Source organism: Hyla sarda, unplaced genomic scaffold, assembly GCF_029499605.1.
Source record: "Hyla sarda isolate aHylSar1 unplaced genomic scaffold, aHylSar1.hap1 scaffold_140, whole genome shotgun sequence".
Taxonomy (NCBI): Eukaryota; Metazoa; Chordata; class Amphibia; order Anura; family Hylidae; genus Hyla; species Hyla sarda.
The window spans coordinates 35,936-57,500 of NW_026608029.1; the positions used below are offsets into that span (position 1 = coordinate 35,936).

Sequence of the window (21,565 nt, forward strand, 5' to 3'; positions counted from 1 at the left end):
ATTTGCTGCAGCTGCTTGCTGGCTAGTCCAGTGGGCCCCTACTGCAGGCAAAAGACAATAGGTGGTGCCGATTGTGTCTGGCCCCTGTTGGAGCGACCAGGCACAGGACTGCTGCTGCTGAATGTCCTCTTTAATTGAATAAGCTCAGCAACCAGCACACCTGTGCAGGTTGGACATGACATGATAGGTAGCTGTCTTTCAGGTAGTGGGTGCTGAATCTTGTTAATTGACCATGCATTGGTACTGTGGTATTGGAATAATTAAAACAAATGTTGCCAGCCAGCCATCCATTGCAATAATGGATAGGACATCAGCTATGAGGCATTTGTTTGTACAAACTGCTGCTCACAACTAATGTTGTAATATAGTGTCTCCATCTGCTGGTGGTATTGAATAAGCAATAGTGCAATGATAGGGTCTGAAAAAGAAGAAAAATAAGAAGCAGCAGCATAGGAAAAAAGGAGGAAAGAAGGAAAACATGGAGAGAAGAAAAAAAGAAGGTAAAAAAAAGGTGAAAACATGTTTAAAAAAGTATTTCCATCTCTCTCTCTATATATGTATATATATATATATATATATTTAAAAGAAAAAAAAATTATATATATATATATATATATATATATATATATATATATATATACATATAGAGAGAGAGAAAGAGATAGATAGATAGATAGATAGATACACATACATACATACATACATACATACATACATACAACATACATACATACATATATATGTGTGTATTGTTGGAGTTGCAAACATGGGTGCACTTGACAAACTCAGTGCAGCTATTCCCCATTGAAAGATTGTTGCATCCAGGACCCTTAGCACTGTGATATGCTACTCAATACCACTGGCATGGCCAGGTGTAAACAACATCTGACCTTTGTTGTGTATGTAACCATGGAGATTGTGATGTCACCTAGGCCCACCAAAGAACAGCCTTGTCAGAAGCAGCACTGCCATGATCAGAAGCAGCAGCACCATAAGTTTTCAAATAAGCTGGATTTAACCAAGACAAGTGAGTCCAATAGGATGCAGGTATGTCCTCTATCCTTACAGCTTCCCGTGGCTGTTGGTTTTATACCGTTTGGGGACAGCCAAGGAGGCGTCAGCAGACAACACAGGTAAGTGTGTGCTTGTGTGTGTGTGTGTGTGTGTGTGTGTGTGTTTCCTATGCAGATCCTAAACCCAGTATCAAATGCAAGTAGGAGGAGTAAGAAGGGTTCCTGCCAAAGCCAGGTTATGGATTGCATTTAAAAATGGTCCATCAGAGTGAAATGGACTCCCATCTTCCTGCTTAGCAATAATGATATGGGTTTAGGGCCTGCTGTGTGTACTGGTGGGTGACTGCCACCCAGCCAGAGTGTGTATGGGAGGCTGACAGCCAGCCTACCTTCCTACAAGTAGTGATGGTGCATGTGAAGGGGACAGCGTTGGTTCCTCCCCTTTCACAGTTATCACTTCTCATTCTTCCTTTTGGCTGGTATCAAATGTGGTGTCTGTTTATATCAGTTTAATATCTGATATGTACCCTATCTGGTAGCATATATTAAGTGCACCACCAGGGTTCAGTGTTGGAAAGAAAGATTACCTGTTTATTTACTGCTGCAGCTGCTTGCTGGCTAGTCCAGTGGGCCCCTACTGCAGGCAAAAGACAATAGGTGGTGCCGCTTGTGTCTGGCCCCTGTTGGAGCGACCAGGCACAGGACTGCTGCTGCTGAATGTCCTCTTTAATTGAATAAGCTCAGCAACCAGCACACCTGTGCAGGTTGGACATGACATGATAGGTAGCTGTCTTTCAGGTAGTGGGTGCTGAATCTTGTTAATTGACATGGGGGTGTCATTGCTGTTGATTGACCATGCATTGGTACTGTGGTATTGGAATAATAAAAACAAATGTTGCCAGCCAACCATCCATTGCAATAATGGATAGGACATCAGCTATGAGGCATTTGTTTGTACAAACTGCTGCTCACAACTAATGTTGTAATATAGTGTCTCCATCTGCTGGTGGTATTGAATAAGCAATAGTGCAATGATAGGGTCTGAAAAAGAAGAAAAATAAGAAGCAGCAACATAGGAAAAAAGGAGGAAAGAAGGAAAACATGGAGAGAAGAAAAAAAGAAGGTTAAAAAAAAAGGTGAAAACATGTTTAAAAAAGTATTTCCATCTCTCTCTCTCTCTCTCTCTCTCTCTCTCTCTCTCTCTCTCTCTCTCTCTCTACATATATATATATATACATATAGAAAGAGAGAAAGAGATAGATAGATAGATAGATAGATACATACATACATACATACATACATACATACATACATATGTGTGTATTGTTGGAGTTGCAAACATGGGTGCACTTGACAAACTCAGTGCGGCTATTCCCCATTGAAAGATTGTTGCATCCAGGACCCTTAGCACTGTGATATGCTACTCAATACCACTGGCATGGCCAGGTGTAAACAACATCTGACCTTTGTTGTGTATGTAACCATGGAGATTGTGATGTCACCTAGGCCCACCAAAGAACAGCCTTGTCAGAAGCAGCACTGCCATGAGCAGAAGCAGCAGATCCATAGGTTTTCAAATAAGCTGGATTTAACAAAGACAAGTGAGTCCAATAGGATGCAGGTATGTCCTCTATCCTTACAGCTTCCCGTGGCTGTTGGTTTTATACCGTTTGGGGACAGCCAAGGAGGCGTCAGCAGGCAACACAGGTAAGTGTGTGCTTGTGTGTGTGTGTGTGTGTGTGTGTGTGTGTGTGTGTGTGTGTGTTTCCTATGCAGATCCTAAACCCAGTATCAAATGCAAGTAGGAGGAGTAAGAAGGGTTCCTGCCAAAGCCAGGTTATGGATTGCATTTAAAAATGGTCCATCAGAGGGAAATGGACTCCCATCTTCCTGCTTAGCAATAATGATATGGGTTTAGGGCCTGCTGTGTGTACTGGTGGGTGACTGCCACCCAGCCAGAGTGTGTATGGGAGGCTGCCAGCCAGCCTACCTTCCAACAAGTAGTGATGGTGCATGTGAAGGGGACAGCGTTGGTTCCTCCCCTTTCACAGTTATCACTTCTCATTCTTCCTTTTGGCTGGTATCAAATGTGGTGTCTGTTTATATCAGTTTAATATCTGATATGTCCCCTATCTGGTAGCATATATTAAATGCACCACCAGGGTTCAGTGTTGGAAAGAAAGATTACCTGTTTATTTGCTGTAGCTGCTTGCTGGCTAGTCCAGTGGGCCCCTACTGCAAGCAAAAGACAATAGGTGGTGCCGCTTGTGTCTGGCCCCTGTTGGAGCGACCAGGCACAGGACTGCTGCTGCTGAATGTCCTCTTTAATTGAATAAGCTCAGCAACCAGCACACCTGTGCAGGTTGGACATGACATGATAGGTAGCTGTCTTTCAGGTAGTGGGTGCTGAATCTTGTTAATTGACATGGGGGTGTCATTGCTGTTGATTGACCATGCATTGGTACTGTGGTATTGGAATAATTAAAACAAATGTTGCCAGCCAGCCATCCATTGCAATAATGGATAGGACATCAGCTATGAGGCATTTGTTTGTACAAACTGCTGCTCACGACTAATGTTGTAATATAGTGTCTCCATCTGCTGGTGGTATTGAATTAGCAATAGTGCAATGATAGGGTCTGAAAAAGGAGTAAAATAAGAAGCAGCAGCATAGGAAAAAAGGAGGAAAGAAGGAAAACATGGAGAGAAGAAAAAAAGAAGGTAAAAAAAAGGTGAAAACATGTTTAAAAAAGTATTTCCATCTCTCTCTCTCTCTATATATGTATATATATATATATATATATATATATTTAAAAGAAAAAAAATTATATATATATATATATATATATATACATATAGAGAGAGAGAAAGAGATAGATAGATAGATAGATACACATACATACATACATACATACATACATACAACATACATACATACATACATATGTGTGTATTGTTGGAGTTGCAAACATGGGTGCACTTGACAAACTCAGTGCGGCTATTCCCCATTGAAAGATTGTTGCATCCAGGACCCTTAGCACTGTGATATGCTACTCAATACCACTGGCATGGCCAGGTGTAAACAACATCTGACCTTTGTTGTGTATGTAACCATGGAGATTGTGATGTCACCTAGGCCCACCAAAGAACAGCCTTGTCAGAAGCAGCACTGCCATGAGCAGAAGCAGCAGATCCATAGGTTTTCAAATAAGCTGGATTTAACCAAGACAAGTGAGTCCAATAGGATGCAGGTATGTCCTCTATCCTTACAGCTTCCCGTGGCTGTTGGTTTTATACCGTTTGGGGACAGCCAAGGAGGCGTCAGCAGGCAACACAGGTAAGTGTGTGCTTGTGTGTGTGTGTGTGTGTGTGTGTGTGTGTGTTTCCTATGCAGATCCTAAACCCAGTATCAAATGCAAGTAGGAGGAGTAAGAAGGGTTCCTTCCAAAGCCAGGTTATGGATTGCATTTAAAAATGGTCCATCAGAGTGAAATGATCTCCCATCTTCCTGCTTAGCAATAATGATATGGGTTTAGGGTCTGCTGTGTGTACTGGTGGGTGACTGCCACCCAGCCAGAGTGTGTATGGGAGGTTGCCAGCCAGCCTCCCTTCCTACAAGTAGTGATGGTGCATGTGAAGGGGACAGCGTTGGTTCCTCCCCTTTCACAGTTATCACTTCTCATTCTTCCTTTTGGCTGGTATCAAATGTGGTGTCTGTTTATATCAGTTTAATATCTGATATGTCCCCTATCTGGTAGCATATATTAAGTGCACCACCAGGGTTCAGTGTTGGAAAGAAAGATTACCTGTTTATTTACTGCTGCAGCTGCTTGCTGGCTAGTCCAGTGGGCCCCTACTGCAGGCAAAAGACAATAGGTGGTGCCGCTTGTGTCTGGCCCCTGTTGGAGCGACCAGGCACAGGACTGCTGCTGCTGAATGTCCTCTTTAATTGAATAAGCTCAGCAACCAGCACACCTGTGCAGGTTGGACATGACATGATAGGTAGCTGTCTTTCAGGTAGTGGATGCTGAATCTTGTTAATTGACATGGGGGTGTCATTGCTGTTGATTGACCATGCATTGGTACTGTGGTATTGGAATAATAAAAACAAATGTTGCCAGCCAACCATCCATTGCAATAATGGATAGGACATCAGCTATGAGGCATTTGTTTGTACAAACTGCTGCTCACAACTAATGTTGTAATATAGTGTCTCCATCTGCTGGTGGTATTGAATAAGCAATAGTGCAATGATAGGGTCTGAAAAAGAAGAAAAATAAGAAGCAGCAGCATAGGAAAAAAGGAGGAAAGAAGGAAAACATGGAGAGAAGAAAAAAAGAAGGTTAAAAAAAAAGGTGAAAACATGTTTAAAAAAGTATTTCCATCTCTCTCTCTCTCTATATATGTATATATATATATATATATATATATATATATATATATTTAAAAGAAAAAAAAATTATATATATATATATATATATATATATATACATATAGAAAGAGATAGATAGATACATACATACATTACATACATTACATACATTACATTACATACATTACATACATACATATGTGTGTATTGTTGGAGTTGCAAACATGGGTGCACTTGACAAACTCAGTGCGGCTATTCCCCATTGAAAGATTGTTGCATCCAGGACCCTTAGCACTGTGATATGCTACTCAATACCACTGGCATGGCCAGGTGTAAACAACATCTGACCTTTGTTGTGTATGTAACCATGGAGATTGTGATGTCACCTAGGCCCACCAAAGAACAGCCTTGTCAGAAGCAGCACTGCCATGATCAGAAGCAGCAGCACCATAAGTTTTCAAATAAGCTGGATTTAACCAAGACAAGTGAGTCCAATAGGATGCAGGTATGTCCTCTATCCTTACAGCTTCCCGTGGCTGTTGGTTTTATACCGTTTGGGGACAGCCAAGGAGGCGTCAGCAGACAACACAGGTAAGTGTGTGCTTGTGTGTGTGTGTGTGTGTGTGTGTGTGTTTCCTATGCAGATCCTAAACCCAGTATCAAATGCAAGTAGGAGGAGTAAGAAGGGTTCCTGCCAAAGCCAGGTTATGGATTGCATTTAAAAATGGTCCATCAGAGTGAAATGGACTCCCATCTTCCTGCTTAGCAATAATGATATGGGTTTAGGGCCTGCTGTGTGTACTGGTGGGTGACTGCCACCCAGCCAGAGTGTGTATGGGAGGCTGCCAGCCAGCCTACCTTCCTACAAGTAGTGATGGTGCATGTGAAGGGGACAGCGTTGGTTCCTCCCCTTTCACAGTTATCACTTCTCATTCTTCCTTTTGGCTGGTATCAAATGTTGTGTCTGTTTATATCAGTTTAATATCTGATATGTCCCCTATCTGGTAGCATATATTAAGTGCACCACCAGGGTTCAGTGTTGGAAAGAAAGATTATCTGTTTATTTACTGCTGCAGCTGCTTGCTGGCTAGTCCAGTGGGCCCCTACTGCAGGCAAAAGACAATAGGTGGTGCCGCTTGTGTCTGGCCCCTGTTGGAGCGACCAGGCACAGGACTGCTGCTGCTGAATGTCCTCTTTAATTGAATAAGCTCAGCAACCAGCACACCTGTGCAGGTTGGACATGACATGATAGGTAGCTGTCTTTCAGGTAGTGGGTGCTGAATCTTGTTAATTGACATGGGGGTGTCATTGCTGTTGATTGACCATGCATTGGTACTGTGGTATTGGAATAATAAAAACAAATGTTGCCAGCCAACCATCCATTGCAATAATGGATAGGACATCAGCTATGAGGCATTTGTTTGTACAAACTGCTGCTCACAACTAATGTTGTAATATAGTGTCTCCATCTGCTGGTGGTATTGAATAAGCAATAGTGCAATGATAGGGTCTGAAAAAGAAGAAAAATAAGAAGCAGCAGCATAGGAAAAAAGGAGGAAAGAAGGAAAACATGGAGAGAAGAAAAAAAGAAGGTTAAAAAAAAGGTGAAAACATGTTTAAAAAAGTATTTCCATCTCTCTCTCTCTCTCTCTCTCTCTCTCTCTCTCTCTCTCTCTCTCTCTCTATATATATATATATACATATAGAAAGAGAGAAAGAGATAGATAGATAGATAGATACATACATACATACATACATACATACATACATACATATGTGTGTATTGTTGGAGTTGCAAACATGGGTGCACTTGACAAACTCAGTGCGGCTATTCCCCATTGAAAGATTGTTGCATCCAGGAACCTTAGCACTGTGATATGCTACTCAATACCACTGGCATGGCCAGGTGTAAACAACATCTGACCTTTGTTGTGTATGTAACCATGGAGATTGTGATGTCACCTAGGCCCACCAAAGAACAGCCTTGTCAGAAGCAGCACTGCCATGAGCAGAAGCAGCAGATCCATAGGTTTTCAAATAAGCTGGATTTAACCAAGACAAGTGAGTCCAATAGGATGCAGGTATGTCCTCTATCCTTACAGCTTCCCGTGGCTGTTGGTTTTATACCGTTTGGGGACAGCCAAGGAGGCGTCAGCAGGCAACACAGGTAAGTGTGTGCTTGTGTGTGTGTGTGTGTGTGTGTTTCCTATGCAGATCCTAAACCCAGTATCAAATGCAAGTAGGAGGAGTAAGAAGGGTTCCTGCCAAATCCAGGTTATGGATTGCATTTAAAAATGGTCCATCAGAGTGAAATGGACTCCCATCTTCCTGCTTAGCAATAATGATATGGGTTTAGGGTCTGCTGTGTGTACTGGTGGGTGACTGCCACCCAGCCAGAGTGTGTATGGGAGGCTGCCAGCCAGCCTCCCTTCCTACAAGTAGTGATGGTTCATGTGAAGGGGACAGCGTTGGTTCCTCCCCTTTCACAGTTATCACTTCTCATTCTTCCTTTTGGCTGGTATCAAATGTGGTGTCTGTTTATATCAGTTTAATATCTGATATGTCCCCTATCTGGTAGCATATATTAAGTGCACCACCAGGGTTCAGTGTTGGAAAGAAAGATTACCTGTTTATTTGCTGCAGCTGCTTGCTGGCTAGTCCAGTGGGCCCCTACTGCAGGCAAAAGACAATAGGTGGTGCCGCTTGTGTCTGGCCCCTGTTGGAGCGACCAGGCACAGGACTGCTGCTGCTGAATGTCCTCTTTAATTGAATAAGCTCAGCAACCAGCACACCTGTGCAGGTTGGACATGACATGATAGGTAGCTGTCTTTCAGGTAGTGGGTGCTGAATCTTGTTAATTGACCATGCATTGGTACTGTGGTATTGGAATAATTAAAACAAATGTTGCCAGCCAGCCATCCATTGCAATAATGGATAGGACATCAGCTATGAGGCATTTGTTTGTACAAACTGCTGCTCACAACTAATGTTGTAATATAGTGTCTCCATCTGCTGGTGGTATTGAATAAGCAATAGTGCAATGATAGGGTCTGAAAAAGAAGAAAAATAAGAAGCAGCAGCATAGGAAAAAAGGAGGAAAGAAGGAAAACATGGAGAGAAGAAAAAAAGAAGGTAAAAATAAGGTGAAAACATGTTTAAAAAAGTATTTCCATCTCTCTCTCTCTATATATGTATATATATATATATATATATATATATATATATTTAAAAGAAAAAAAAATTATATATATATATATATATATATATATATATATACATATAGAGAGAGAGAAAGAGATAGATAGATAGATAGATACACATACATACATACATACATACATACATACATACAACATACATACATACATATATATGTGTGTATTGTTGGAGTTGCAAACATGGGTGCACTTGACAAACTCAGTGCGGCTATTCCCCATTGAAAGATTGTTGCATCCAGGACCCTTAGCACTGTGATATGCTACTCAATACCACTGGCATGGCCAGGTGTAAACAACATCTGACCTTTGTTGTGTATGTAACCATGGAGATTGTGATGTCACCTAGGCCCACCAAAGAACAGCCTTGTCAGAAGCAGCACTGCCATGATCAGAAGCAGCAGCACCATAAGTTTTCAAATAAGCTGGATTTAACCAAGACAAGTGAGTCCAATAGGATGCAGGTATGTCCTCTATCCTTACAGCTTCCCGTGGCTGTTGGTTTTATACCGTTTGGGGACAGCCAAGGAGGCGTCAGCAGACAACACAGGTAAGTGTGTGCTTGTGTGTGTGTGTGTGTGTGTGTGTGTGTGTGTGTTTCCTATGCAGATCCTAAACCCAGTATCAAATGCAAGTAGGAGGAGTAAGAAGGGTTCCTGCCAAAGCCAGGTTATGGATTGCATTTAAAAATGGTCCATCAGAGTGAAATCGACTCCCATCTTCCTGCTTAGCAATAATGATATGGGTTTAGGGCCTGCTGTGTGTACTGGTGGGTGACTGCCACCCAGCCAGAGTGTGTATGGGAGGCTGACAGCCAGCCTACCTTCCTACAAGTAGTGATGGTGCATGTGAAGGGGACAGCGTTGGTTCCTCCCCTTTCACAGTTATCACTTCTCATTCTTCCTTTTGGCTGGTATCAAATGTGGTGTCTGTTTATATCAGTTTAATATCTGATATGTCCCCTATCTGGTAGCATATATTAAGTGCACCACCAGGGTTCAGTGTTGGAAAGAAAGATTACCTGTTTATTTACTGCTGCAGCTGCTTGCTGGCTAGTCCAGTGGGCCCCTACTGCAGGCAAAAGACAATAGGTGGTGCCGCTTGTGTCTGGCCCCTGTTGGAGCGACCAGGCACAGGACTGCTGCTGCTGAATGTCCTCTTTAATTGAATAAGCTCAGCAACCAGCACACCTGTGCAGGTTGGACATGACATGATAGGTAGCTGTCTTTCAGGTAGTGGGTGCTGAATCTTGTTAATTGACATGGGGGTGTCATTGCTGTTGATTGACCATGCATTGGTACTGTGGTATTGGAATAATAAAAACAAATGTTGCCAGCCAACCATCCATTGCAATAATGGATAGGACATCAGCTATGAGGCATTTGTTTGTACAAACTGCTGCTCACAACTAATGTTGTAATATAGTGTCTCCATCTGCTGGTGGTATTGAATAAGCAATAGTGCAATGATAGGGTTTGAAAAAGAAGAAAAATAAGAAGCAGCAGCATAGGAAAAAAGGAGGAAAGAAGGAAAACATGGAGAGAAGAAAAAAAGAAGGTTAAAAAAAAAGGTGAAAACATGTTTAAAAAAGTATTTCCATCTCTCTCTCTCTCTCTCTCTCTCTCTCTCTCTATATATATATATATATATATATATATACATATAGAAAGAGAGAAAGAGATAGATAGATAGATAGATAGATACATACATACATACATACATACATACATATGTGTGTATTGTTGGAGTTGCAAACATGGGTGCACTTGACAAACTCAGTGCGGCTATTCCCCATTGAAAGATTGTTGCATCCAGGACCCTTAGCACTGTGATATGCTACTCAATACCACTGGCATGGCCAGGTGTAAACAACATCTGACCTTTGTTGTGTATGTAACCATGGAGATTGTGATGTCACCTAGGCCCACCAAAGAACAGCCTTGTCAGAAGCAGCACTGCCATGAGCAGAAGCAGCAGATCCATAGGTTTTCAAATAAGCTGGATTTAACCAAGACAAGTGAGTCCAATAGGATGCAGGTATGTCCTCTATCCTTACAGCTTCCCGTGGCTGTTGGTTTTATACCGTTTGGGGACAGCCAAGGAGGCGTCAGCAGGCAACACAGGTAAGTGTGTGCTTGTGTGTGTGTGTGTGTGTGTGTGTGTGTGTTTCCTATGCAGATCCTAAACCCAGTATCAAATGCAAGTAGGAGGAGTAAGAAGGGTTCCTGCCAAAGCCAGGTTATGGATTGCATTTAAAAATGGTCCATCAGAGGGAAATGGACTCCCATCTTCCTGCTTAGCAATAATGATATGGGTTTAGGGCCTGCTGTGTGTACTGGTGGGTGACTGCCACCCAGCCAGAGTGTGTATGGGAGGCTGCCAGCCAGCCTACCTTCCAACAAGTAGTGATGGTGCATGTGAAGGGGACAGCGTTGGTTCCTCCCCTTTCACAGTTATCACTTCTCATTCTTCCTTTTGGCTGGTATCAAATGTGGTGTCTGTTTATATCAGTTTAATATCTGATATGTCCCCTATCTGGTAGCATATATTAAATGCACCACCAGGGTTCAGTGTTGGAAAGAAAGATTACCTGTTTATTTGCTGCAGCTGCTTGCTGGCTAGTCCAGTGGGCCCCTACTGCAGGCAAAAGACAATAGGTGGTGCCGCTTGTGTCTGGCCCCTGTTGGAGTGACCAGGCACAGGACTGCTGCTGCTGAATGTCCTCTTTAATTGAATAAGCTCAGCAACCAGCACACCTGTGCAGGTTGGACATGACATGATAGGTAGCTGTCTTTCAGGTAGTGGGTGCTGAATCTTGTTAATTGACATGGGGGTGTCATTGCTGTTGATTGACCATGCATTGGTACTGTGGTATTGGAATAATTAAAACAAATGTTGCCAGCCAGCCATCCATTGCAATAATGGATAGGACATCAGCTATGAGGCATTTGTTTGTACAAACTGCTGCTCACGACTAATGTTGTAATATAGTGTCTCCATCTGCTGGTGGTATTGAATAAGCAATAGTGCAATGATAGGGTCTGAAAAAGGAGTAAAATAAGAAGCAGCAGCATAGGAAAAAAGGAGGAAAGAAGGAAAACATGGAGAGAAGAAAAAAAGAAGGTAAAAAAAAGGTGAAAACATGTTTAAAAAAGTATTTCCATCTCTCTCTCTCTCTATATATGTATATATATATATATATATATATATATATATATATATATATATTTAAAAGAAAAAAAATTATATATATATATATATATATACATATAGAGAGAGAGAAAGAGATAGATAGATAGATAGATACACATACATACATACATACATACAACATACATACATACATACATATGTGTGTATTGTTGGAGTTGCAAACATGGGTGCACTTGACAAACTCAGTGCGGCTATTCCCCATTGAAAGATTGTTGCATCCAGGACCCTTAGCACTGTGATATGCTACTCAATACCACTGGCATGGCCAGGTGTAAACAACATCTGACCTTTGTTGTGTATGTAACCATGGAGATTGTGATGTCACCTAGGCCCACCAAAGAACAGCCTTGTCAGAAGCAGCACTGCCATGAGCAGAAGCAGCAGATCCATAGGTTTTCAAATAAGCTGGATTTAACCAAGACAAGTGAGTCCAATAGGATGCAGGTATGTCCTCTATCCTTACAGCTTCCCGTGGCTGTTGGTTTTATACCGTTTGGGGACAGCCAAGGAGGCGTCAGCAGGCAACACAGGTAAGTGTGTGCTTGTGTGTGTGTGTGTGTGTGTTTCCTATGCAGATCCTAAACCCAGTATCAAATGCAAGTAGGAGGAGTAAGAAGGGTTCCTTCCAAAGCCAGGTTATGGATTGCATTTAAAAATGGTCCATCAGAGTGAAATGGACTCCCATCTTCCTGCTTAGCAATAATGATATGGGTTTAGGGTCTGCTGTGTGTACTGGTGGGTGACTGCCACCCAGCCAGAGTGTGTATGGGAGGTTGCCAGCCAGCCTCCCTTCCTACAAGTAGTGATGGTGCATGTGAAGGGGACAGCGTTGGTTCCTCCCATTTCACAGTTATCACTTCTCATTCTTCCTTTTGGCTGGTATCAAATGTGGTGTCTGTTTATATTAGTTTAATATCTGATATGTCCCCTATCTGGTAGCATATATTAAGTGCACCACCAGGGTTCAGTGTTGGAAAGAAAGATTACCTGTTTATTTACTGCTGCAGCTGCTTGCTGGCTAGTCCAGTGGGCCCCTACTGCAGGCAAAAGACAATAGGTGGTGCCGCTTGTGTCTGGCCCCTGTTGGAGCGACCAGGCACAGGACTGCTGCTGCTGAATGTCCTCTTTAATTGAATAAGCTCAGCAACCAGCACACCTGTGCAGGTTGGACATGACATGATAGGTAGCTGTCTTTCAGGTAGTGGGTGCTGAATCTTGTTAATTGACATGGGGGTGTCATTGCTGTTGATTGACCATGCATTGGTACTGTGGTATTGGAATAATAAAAACAAATGTTGCCAGCCAACCATCCATTGCAATAATGGATAGGACATCAGCTATGAGGCATTTGTTTGTACAAACTGCTGCTCACAACTAATGTTGTAATATAGTGTCTCCATCTGCTGGTGGTATTGAATAAGCAATAGTGCAATGATAGGGTCTGAAAAAGAAGAAAAATAAGAAGCAGCAGCATAGGAAAAAAGGAGGAAAGAAGGAAAACATGGAGAGAAGAAAAAAAGAAGGTTAAAAAAAAAGGTGAAAACATGTTTAAAAAAGTATTTCCATCTCTCTCTCTCTCTCTCTCTCTCTCTCTCTCTCTCTCTCTCTCTCTCTCTCTCTCTCTCTCTCTCTCTCTCTCTCTATATATATATATATATACATATAGAAAGAGAGAAAGAGATAGATAGATAGATAGATAGATAGATAGATACATAGATACATACATACATACATACATACATATGTGTGTATTGTTGGAGTTGCAAACATGGGTGCACTTGACAAACTCAGTGCGGCTATTCCCCATTGAAAGATTGTTGCATCCAGGACCCTTAGCACTGTGATATGCTACTCAATACCACTGGCATGGCCAGGTGTAAACAACATCTGACCTTTGTTGTGTATGTAACCATGGAGATTGTGATGTCACCTAGGCCCACCAAAGAACAGCCTTGTCAGAAGCAGCACTGCCATGAGCAGAAGCAGCAGATCCATAGGTTTTCAAATAAGCTGGATTTAACCAAGACAAGTGAGTCCAATAGGATGCAGGTATGTCCTCTATCCTTACAGCTTCCCGTGGCTGGTGGTTTTATACCGTTTGGGGACAGCCAAGGAGGCGTCAGCAGGCAACACAGGTAAGTGTGTGCTTGTGTGTGTGTGTGTGTGTGTGTGTGTGTTTCCTATGCAGATCCTAAACCCAGTATCAAATGCAAGTAGGAGGAGTAAGAAGGGTTCCTGCCAAAGCCAGGTTATGGATTGCATTTAAAAATGGTCCATCAGAGTGAAATGGACTCCCATCTTCCTGCTTAGCAATATCGATATGGGTTTAGGGCCTGCTGTGTGTACTGGTGGGTGACTGCCACCCAGCCAGAGTGTGTATGGGAGGCTGCCAGCCAGCCTCCCTTCCTACAAGTAGTGATGGTGCATGTGAAGGGGACAGCGTTGGTTCCTCCCCTTTCACAGTTATCACTTCTCATTCTTCCTTTTGGCTGGTATCAAATGTGGTGTCTGTTTATATCAGTTTAATATCTGATATGTCCCCTATCTGGTAGCATATATTAAGTGCACCACCAGGGTTCAGTGTTGGAAAGAAAGATTACCTGTTTATTTACTGCTGCAGCTGCTTGCTGGCTAGTCCAGTGGGCCCCTACTGCAGGCAAAAGACAATAGGTGGTGCCGCTTGTGTCTGGCCCCTGTTGGAGCGACCAGGCACAGGACTGCTGCTGCTGAATGTCCTCTTTAATTGAATAAGCTCAGCAACCAGCACACCTGAGCAGGTTGGACATGACATGATAGGTAGCTGTCTTTCAGGTAGTGGGTGCTGAATCTTGTTAATTGACATGGGGGTGTCATTGCTGTTGATTGACCATGCATTGGTACTGTGGTATTGGAATAATAAAAACAAATGTTGCCAGCCAACCATCCATTGCAATAATGGATAGGACATCAGCTATGAGGCATTTGTTTGTACAAACTGCTGCTCACAACTAATGTTGTAATATAGTGTCTCCATCTGCTGGTGGTATTGAATAAGCAATAGTGCAATGATAGGGTCTGAAAAAGAAGAAAAATAAGAAGCAGCAGCATAGGAAAAAAGGAGGAAAGAAGGAAAACCGGGAGAGAAGAAAAAAAGAAGGTTAAAAAAAAAGGTGAAAACATGTTTAAAAAAGTATTTCCATCTCTCTCTCTCTCTCTCTCTCTCTCTCTCTATATATATATATATATATATATATATATATACATATAGAAAGAGAGAAAGAGATAGATAGATAGATAGATAGATAGATAGATACATACATACATACATACATACATACATACATACATACATACATATGTGTGTATTGTTGGAGTTGCAAACATGGGTGCACTTGACAAACTCAGTGCGGCTATTCCCCATTGAAAGATTGTTGCATCCAGGACCCTTAGCACTGTGATATGCTACTCAATACCACTGGCATGGCCAGGTGTAAACAACATCTGACCTTTGTTGTGTATGTAACCATGGAGATTGTGATGTCACCTAGGCCCACCAAAGAACAGCCTTGTCAGAAGCAGCACTGCCATGAGCAGAAGCAGCAGATCCATAGGTTTTCAAATAAGCTGAATTTAACCAAGACAAGTGAGTCCAATAGGATGCAGGTATGTCCTCTATCCTTACAGCTTCCCGTGGCTGTTGGTTTTATACCGTTTGGGGACAGCCAAGGAGGCGTCAGCAGGCAACACAGGTAAGTGTGTGCTTGTGTGTGTGTGTGTGTGTGTGTGTGTGTTTCCTATGCAGATCCTAAACCCAGTATCAAATGCAAGTAGGAGGAGTAAGAAGGGTTCCTGCCAAAGCCAGGTTATGGATTGCATTTAAAAATGGTCCATCAGAGTGAAATGGACTCCCATCTTCCTGCTTAGCAATAATGATATGGGTTTAGGGTCTGCTGTGTGTACTGGTGGGTGACTGCCACCCAGCCAGAGTGTGTATGGGAGGCTGCCAGCCAGCCTCCCTTCCTACAAGTAGTGATGGTGCATGTGAAGGGGACAGCGTTGGTTCCTCCCCTTTCACAGTTATCACTTCTCATTCTTCCTTTTGGCTGGTATCAATTGTGGTGTCTGTTTATATCAGTTTAATATCTGATATGTCCCCTATCTGGTAGCATATATTAAATGCACCACCAGGGTTCAGTGTTGGAAAGAAAGATTACCTGTTTATTTACTGCTGCAGCTGCTTGCTGGCTAGTCCAGTGGGCCCCTACTGCAGGCAAAAGACAATAGGTGGTGCCGCTTGTGTCTGGCCCCTGTTGGAGCGACCAGGCACAGGACTGCTGCTGCTGAATGTCCTCTTTAATTGAATAAGCTCAGCAACCAGCACACCTGTGCAGGTTGGACATGACATGATAGGTAGCTGTCTTTCAGGTAGTGGGTGCTGAATCTTGTTAATTGACATGGGGGTGTCATTGCTGTTGATTGACCATGCATTGGTACTGTGGTATTGGAATAATTAAAACAAATGTTGCCAGCCAGCCATCCATTGCAATAATGGATAGGACATCAGCTATGAGGCATTTGTTTGTACAAACTGCTGCTCACGACTAATGTTGTAATATAGTGTCTCCATCTGCTGGTGGTATTGAATAAGCAATAGTGCAATGATAGGGTCTGAAAAAGGAGTAAAATAAGAAGCAGCAGCATAGGAAAAAAGGAGGAAAGAAGGAAAACATGGAGAGAAGAAAAAAAGAAGGTAAAAAAAAGGTGAAAACATGTTTAAAAAAGTATTTCCATCTCTCTCTCTCTCTATATATGTATATATATATATATATATATATATTTAAAAGAAAAAAAATTATATATATATATATATATATATATACATATAGAGAGAGAGAAAGAGATAGATAGATAGATAGATACACATACATACATACATACATACATACATACAACATACATACATACATACATATGTGTGTATTGTTGGAGTTGCAAACATGGGTGCACTTGACAAACTCAGTGCGGCTATTCCCCATTGAAAGATTGTTGCATCCAGGACCCTTAGCACTGTGATATGCTACTCAATACCACTGGCATAGCCAGGTGTAAACAACATCTGACCTTTGTTGTGTATGTAACCATGGAGATTGTGATGTCACCTAGGCCCACCAAAGAACAGCCTTGTCAGAAGCAGCACTGCCATGAGCAGAAGCAGCAGATCCATAGGTTTTCAAATAAGCTGGATTTAACCAAGACAAGTGAGTCCAATAGGATGCAGGTATGTCCTCTATCCTTACAGCTTCCCGTGGCTGTTGGTTTTATACCGTTTGGGGACAGCCAAGGAGGCGTCAGCAGGCAACACAGGTAAGTGTGTGCTTGTGTGTGTGTGTGTGTGTGTGTGTGTGTGTGTTTCCTATGCAGATCCTAAACCCAGTATCAAATGCAAGTAGGAGGAGTAAGAAGGGTTCCTGCCAAAGCCAGGTTATGGATTGCATTTAAAAATGGTCCATCAGAGTGAAATGGACTCCCATCTTCCTGCTTAGCAATAATGATATGGGTTTAGGGCCTGCTGTGTGTACTGGTGGGTGACTGCCACCCAGCCAGAGTGTGTATGGGAGGCTGCCAGCCAGCCTACCTTCCTACAAGTAGTGATGGTGCATGTGAAGGGGACAGCGTTGGTTCCTCCCCTTTCGCAGTTATCACTTCTCATTCTTCCTTTTGGCTGGTATCAAATGTGGTGTCTGTTTATATCAGTTTAATATCTGATATGTCCCCTATCTGGTAGCATATATTAAATGCACCACCAGGGTTCAGTGTTGGAAAGAAAGATTACCTGTTTATTTGCTGCAGCTGCTTGCTGGCTAGTCCAGTGGGCCCCTACTGCAGGCAAAAGACAATAGGTGGTGCCGCTTGTGTCTGGCCCCTGTTGGAGCGACCAGGCACAGGACTGCTGCTGCTGAATGTCCTTTTTAATTGAATAAGCTCAGCAACCAGCACACCTGTGCAGGTTGGACATGACATGATAGGTAGCTGTCTTTCAGGTAGTGGGTGCTGAATCTTGTTAATTGACATGGGGGTGTCATTGCTGTTGATTGACCATGCATTGGTACTGTGGTATTGGAATAATTAAAACAAATGTTGCCAGCCAGCCATCCATTGCAATAATGGATAGGACATCAGCTATGAGGCATTTGTTTGTACAAACTGCTGCTCACGACTAATGTTGTAATATAGTGTCTCCATCTGCTGGTGGTATTGAATAAGCAATAGTGCAATGATAGGGTCTGAAAAAGGAGTAAAATAAGAAGCAGCAGCATAGGAAAAAAGGAGGAAAGAAGGAAAACATGGAGAGAAGAAAAAAAGAAGGTAAAAAAAAGGTGAAAACATGTTTAAAAAAGTATTTCCATCTCTCTCTCTCTATATATGTATATATATATATATATATATATATATATATATATATATATATATATATTTAAAAGAAAAAAAAATTATATATATATATATATATATATATATATATATATACATATAGAGAGAGAGAAAGAGATAGATAGATAGATAGATAGATAGATACACATACATACATACATACATACATACAACATACATACATATGTGTGTATTGTTGGTGTTGCAAACATGGGTGCACTTGACAAACTCAGTGCGGCTATTCCCCATTGAAAGATTGTTGCATCCAGGACCCTTAGCACTGTGATATGCTACTCAATACCACTGGCATGGCCAGGTGTAAACAACATCTGACCTTTGTTGTGTATGTAACCATGGAGATTGTGATGTCACCTAGGCCCACCAAAGAACAGCCTTGTCAGAAGCAGCACTGCCATGATCAGAAGCAGCAGCACCATAAGTTTTCAAATAAGCTGGATTTAACCAAGACAAGTGAGTCCAATAGGATGCAGGTATGTCCTCTATCCTTACAGCTTCCCGTGGCTGTTGGTTTTATACCGTTTGGGGACAGCCAAGGAGGCGTCAGCAGGCAACACAGGTAAGTGTGTGCTTGTGTGTGTGTGTGTGTGTGTGTGTGTGTGTGTGTGTTTCCTATGCAGATCCTAAACCCAGTATCAAATGCAAGTAGGAGGAGTAAGAAGGGTTCCTGCCAAAGCCAGGTTATGGATTGCATTTAAAAATGGTCCATCAGAGTGAAATGGACTCCCATCTTCCTGCTTAGCAATAATGATATGGGTTTAGGGCCTGCTGTGTGTACTGGTGGGTGACTGCCACCCAGCCAGAGTGTGTATGGGAGGCTGCCAGCCAGCCTACCTTCCTACAAGTAGTGATGGTGCATGTGAAGGGGACAGCGTTGGTTCCTCCCCTTTCACAGTTATCACTTCTCATTCTTCCTTTTGGCTGGTATCAAATGTGGTGTCTGTTTATATCAGTTTACTATCTGATATGTCCCCTATCTGGTAGCATATATTAAGTGCACCACCAGGGTTCAGTTTTGGAAAGAAAGATTACCTGTTTATTTTCTGCTGCAGCTGCTTGCAGGCTAGTCCAGTGGGCCCCTACTGCAGGCAAAAGACAATAGGTGGTGCCGCTTGTGTCTGGCCCCTGTTGCAGCGACCAGGCACAGGACTGCTGCTGCTGAATGTCCTCTTTAATTGAATAAGCTCAGCAACCAGCACACCTGTGCAGGTTGGACATGACATGATAGGTAGCTGTCTTTCAGGTAGTGGGTGCTGAATCTTGTTAATTGACATGGGGGTGTCATTGCTGTTGATTGACCATGCATTGGTACTGTGGTATTGGAATAATAAAAACAAATGTTGCCAGCCAACCATCCATTGCAATAATGGATAGGACATCAGCTATGAGGCATTTGTTTGTACAAACTGCTGCTCACAACTAATGTTGTAATATAGTGTCTCCATCTGCTGGTGGTATTGAATAAGCAATAGTGCAATGATAGGGTCTGAAAAAGAAGAAAAATAAGAAGCAGCAGCATAGGAAAAAAGGAGGAAAGAAGGAAAACATGGAGAGAAGAAAAAAAGAAGGTTAAAAAAAAAGGTGAAAACATGTTTAAAAAAGTATTTCCATCTCTCTCTCTCTCTATATATATGTGTATATATATATATATATATATATATATATATATTTAAAAGAAAAAAAAATTATATATATATATATATATATATATACATATAGAAAGAGAGAAAGAGATAGATAGATAGATACATACATAACATACATTACATACATTACATACATACATTACATACATACATACATATGTGTGTATTGTTGGAGTTGCAAACATGGGTGCACTTGACAAACTCAGTGCTGCTATTCCCCATTGAAAGATTGTTGCATCCAGGACCCTTAGCAGTGTGATATGCTACTCAATACCACTGGCATGGCCAGGTGTAAACAACATCTGACCTTTGTTGTGTATGTAACCATGGAGATTGTGATGTCACCTAGGCCCACCAAAGAACAGCCTTGTCAGAAGCAGCACTGCCATGAGCAGAAGCAGCAGATCCATAGGTTTTCAAATAAGCTGGATTTAACCAAGACAAGTGAGTCCAATAGGATGCAGGTATGTCCTCTATCCTTACAGCTTCCCGTGGCTGTTGGTTTTATTCCGTTTGGGGACAGCCAAGGTGGCGTCAGCAGGCAACACAGGTAAGTGTGTGCTTGTGTGTGTGTGTGTGTGTGTTTCCTATGCAGATCCTAAACCCAGTATCAAATGCAAGTAGGAGGAGTAAGAAGGGTTCCTGCCAAAGCCAGGTTATGGATTGCATTTAAAAATGGTCCATCAGAGTGAAATGGACTCCCATCTTCCTGCTTAGCAATAATGATATGGGTTTAGGGTCTGCTGTGTGTACTGGTGGGTGACTGCCACCCAGCCAGAGTGTGTATGGGAGGCTGCCAGCCAGCCTCCCTTCCTACAAGTAGTGATGGTGCATGTGAAGGGGACAGCGTTGGTTCCTCCCCTTTCACAGTTATCACTTCTCATTCTTCCTTTTGGCTGGTATCAAATGTGGTGTCTGTTTATATCAGTTTACTATCTGATATGTCCCCTATCTGGTAGCATATATTAAGTGCACCACCAGGGTTCAGTGTTGGAAAGAAAGATTACCTGTTTATTTACTGCTGCAGCTGCTTGCTGGCTAGTCCAGTGGGCCCCTACTGCAGGCAAAAGACAATAGGTGGTGCCGCTTGTGTCTGGCCCCTGTTGGAGCGACCAGGCACAGGACTGCTGCTGCTGAATGTCCTCTTTAATTGAATAAGCTCAGCAACCAGCACACCTGTGCAGGTTGGACATGACATGATAGGTAGCTGTCTTTCAGGTAGTGGGTGCTGAATCTTGTTAATTGACCATGCATTGGTACTGTGGTATTGGAATAATTAAAACAAATGTTGCCAGCCAGCCATCCATTGCAATAATGGATAAGACATCAGCTATGAGGCATTTGTTTGTACAAACTGCTGCTCACAACTAATGTTGTAATATAGTGTCTCCATCTGCTGGTGGTATTGAATAAGCAATAGTGCAATGATAGGGTCTGAAAAAGAAGAAAAATAAGAAGCAGCAGCATAGGAAAAAAGGAGGAAAGAAGGAAAACATGGAGAGAAGAAAAAAAGAAGGTAAAAAAAAGGTGAAAACATGTTTAAAAAAGTATTTCCATCTCTCTCTCTCTCTATATATGTATATATATATATATATATATATATATTTAAAAGAAAAAAAAATTATATATATATATATATATATATATATATATATATATATATACATATAGAGAGAG

General features: G+C 42.1%; 6 pseudogenes; all 6 read left to right on the forward strand.

Annotated features, from left to right (window-relative positions):
• Positions 1 to 1,470: 1,470 nt before the first annotated feature.
• Positions 1,471 to 1,573, forward strand: LOC130306737 (U2 spliceosomal RNA; annotated as a pseudogene).
• Positions 1,574 to 3,071: 1,498 nt separating this feature from the next.
• Positions 3,072 to 3,174, forward strand: LOC130306742 (U2 spliceosomal RNA; annotated as a pseudogene).
• A 3,137-nt stretch (positions 3,175 to 6,311) lies between these two features.
• LOC130306739 (U2 spliceosomal RNA) lies at positions 6,312 to 6,414 on the forward strand (annotated as a pseudogene).
• A 4,646-nt stretch (positions 6,415 to 11,060) lies between these two features.
• Positions 11,061 to 11,163, forward strand: LOC130306744 (U2 spliceosomal RNA; annotated as a pseudogene).
• A 4,713-nt stretch (positions 11,164 to 15,876) lies between these two features.
• Positions 15,877 to 15,979, forward strand: LOC130306741 (U2 spliceosomal RNA; annotated as a pseudogene).
• A 1,516-nt stretch (positions 15,980 to 17,495) lies between these two features.
• Positions 17,496 to 17,598, forward strand: LOC130306736 (U2 spliceosomal RNA; annotated as a pseudogene).
• Positions 17,599 to 21,565: the final 3,967 nt, after the last annotated feature.